Source organism: Saccostrea cucullata, unplaced genomic scaffold, assembly GCF_032062105.1.
Source record: "Saccostrea cucullata isolate Sc308-1 unplaced genomic scaffold, CSIRO_AGI_Scuc_v1 ctg22574, whole genome shotgun sequence".
NCBI lineage: Eukaryota > Metazoa > Mollusca > Bivalvia > Ostreida > Ostreidae > Saccostrea > Saccostrea cuccullata.
The window spans coordinates 2492-5802 of NW_026933866.1; the positions used below are offsets into that span (position 1 = coordinate 2492).

General features: G+C 35.5%; 1 pseudogene; it reads left to right on the forward strand.

The window, feature by feature from the left end:
- Positions 1-817: 817 nt before the first annotated feature.
- Positions 818-2903, forward strand: LOC134239516 (carboxylesterase 1C-like; annotated as a pseudogene).
- Positions 2904-3311: the final 408 nt, after the last annotated feature.

Below are 3311 nucleotides of genomic sequence, written 5' to 3' on the forward strand. Positions count from 1 at the left end.
GCACTATGTAAAAAAGAATCTGTAAAAGTCTCATTAAGTTTTATTCAGTGGAGAAGTTGCAGATAAGAGATGGATACCCCATTACCCCCTCAATATTATAGAAAAATACATGTATATGGCAGTGCCCATGTTTTGCTTTGAGAGACCCGAAATGTGTGTCAGATCAAAAATTAAAATAGGATGAGCACAATAGCATTATGTAATGAATAATCTGAGAATGTATCAATAAATATAATCCAGTGATATAGGAAAAGTTGCAGATAAAGGATGGATACCCCACAATATTATACAAAGAAAACAGGGCAGTGCCTCTCTTTTGCTACAGGAAACTCGAAATAAAGGGAGGTGCACAATAGCACTGTAATCGTATGTAACAAAGAATGATTGGTATTACAGGGAAATGGATATCGACACTCCCATCACTATATACCACTCCCCCTGCTTTTCAAGCGGAGGTATATAATGATAATATACAGCACACGTCTTATTTAGACCAAGTTTTCAAGAACACTCACAATACCTTTAAACAAATCAAGAAACTCCGAAATCCATATTGAATTGTAGAAGAATGATATGGAGATAACGAACAGTATTCAATCTCAAAGTCCATAAACAATATAAAATAAGAGCAAACACGGACCTCCGAAACATCAGAGGTGGGATCAGGTGCCATGGAGGAGTGAGCATAGAAATAATTCCCTGACTGGGCTAACTACGTCTGCTAATGACGTATAAACCCTTTCTTACAAGAATACAGAATTAAATTGCAAAGCAATGATCTCATGAAACCATATTTTATTTCAGACGTTCTACAAAAAAATGAATCATCTCACATTACTCTGTGTCGGTACATGCTTGATTATATTTGCGTTTGGATCGGATGTGATTAATGTTGTCGAGGTCAAGACCCCTTCTGGCTGGGTCAGAGGATACGAAGAAATCCAAGACGAGGGGCAGTTGTATAGATTTGTAAAAATTCCATTTGCACAGCCTCCATTAGGAGATCTACGTTTTCAGAAAACCAAACCAATTGGCGAATGGGAAGGAGTCAAAGGAATTAGTGCTGTAAATGCTCCACAGTGTACGCAAGTAATCTTCCCATTACCAGGTTTGGATTCATTAGAAAATGATGAGGATTGCTTATATCTCAATATATATGTACCAGGAAAAATTTCCGAGGATAGAAATCTGTCTGTTATGGTATGGATTCATGGCGGAGGGTTTATGATTGGTGGAGCAAGTCAGTATAAACCTCAGAAGCTAGTGCTAGGAGGAGATGTAATTGTCGTTACCATTAATTATAGATTAGGTCTTCTGGGATTTCTAACATTACATGACCCTCTTGCACCTGGAAATTACGGACTTTGGGATCAGATCGAGGCTTTAAATGGGTTCAGAATAATATTGCAGCCTTCGGAGGCAATCCAAAATCAGTTACTATATTTGGAGAATCAGCAGGAGGCATGAGTGTGAGTCTTCAGACATTGATTCCATCAAACGAAGGACTTTTTAAAAGAGCAATTTCCCAAAGTGGGGTAGTTTCGTTCTTTTGTATTTCAAGGAGAAGGGAAGAAAAAGAAACTAATGACGTTTTGCTTAAAAATACGAATTGTAAAGACAAAGGCGGTATAGCAGAAACCCTGGAATGTCTGCGAGGAGTATCGGCAGAAAATTTGACAGCAGCAGTACCTATGATGGAATTTGAAAAATCTTTTAATATAAGTTTTGAATTTGGAAGTTTGGTTCCAACAGTTGATGGTGAATTGATCAAAGAAAATTTGGCTTATCCAAAGTCTTGGGACGACGAGATTTATCGCTTTTTCCGAAGTATCGATTACATATCAGGAACTCTGGATGCAGAAGGAAATTCTCTGCCTCTAATGTTATCCGAAGAGACTCAAAATCACTTCAATTTTAATGTATCAGAACGGGTTCCAGTAAGCGTTTTATGTGAAATGTTAGCACCAACGTTTGTTAATACAGCTACAGGTAATATTCCGGAACTAACGAAGGAAATATGCGAGTTTTACACTACTTCTGAGGGTGTTAATGAGCAGAGTATGAGAGTGACCGACTTCAATGGCGATGCATCGTTCATCGTACCCAGCAACATTATGCTAGAAATCCATGCAAAAAACAATGATAAAGCTAAAACATACCAATACTTAGTCACAAAACCATCTCCTTTTCCGTTCATCCCAGAATTACCAGAATGGTATAGTGGAGCTGGACATGGCGAAGAACTGCATTTAATGTTTAACGTGACCTCAGATCATGTCCCAGAGGAGACACTGAAAAAACAAGACTTAGCGTCCGTAGAGAAGCTGTCTAAAGACGTCGTTAAGTATTGGACTAATTTCGCCAAGTATGGGTATGTATATGTACCAATTTTTCGAAGCTCCCGAAAAAGAAAGTTTTGCATGCTTTTTACTGTAATAGAAGTCTATGCCTTAGCCTACATTCTTATTTGTTTTTCAAATTTCTTTTTAATGTTTCAATTTTATTGGCAATTCCAAATTGTTTCAAGGATATTTAAATAATTTTTAATCCATATCTTCCTTTAATTCTAGTGATCCAAACTCAGAAGGCCTTCCAAAATGGTCCAGCTTTGATACTGTCACCAAAAAATATGTTATTCTGGACACTCCCGTAACAGAAGGAGAAAATCTTAAACCCGATGCCACAGATTTATTAAGGAAAGTCATTGAAAAAGGACGATCTAATGCAATTCATGACGAATTATAGCAAAACTTTGAGGAGCTTTCATTCCTGTTAATTCTCAATGAGTTCCAACTAATGTTTTAAAAATCTCTTAGTGTGTCTTGTAAATTCAACTCTTGATAATGAATATTACATATATGTATTATTAATCTTAACCATAATGTCAGTTTTAGTACCTTTTACCGGAGTAAAAAATATATATATTTTTACGATTTTACAATTATCTCAAGTCATTTCTTATTTGAATTATTATATATAAGTGCCTCATTTTGTAGCTGTGCGAAACTAACGACGTATGATGATGCAATTGATAATACATGCAAGGTGAACTATATGAACTTTGAATTAGCTAAAATTGTAATGTAAAGATTTTCATCTATTTTAACATTCTGCTTTCATTGGAGTAGCAATCGGAGAAGCATATCTTTAAACGATGTCTTTTAACTACGTATTACAAACAAATATACACATTTCAAAACAGAAAATCTGATGGAAATATCATTTTTCTAGCTGATAGGTCAGCCAGAAAAGAAAAAAATTATAATCAAATGAAAAATTCTGAAAACCAAATGATAATAGAAAGAAAAATA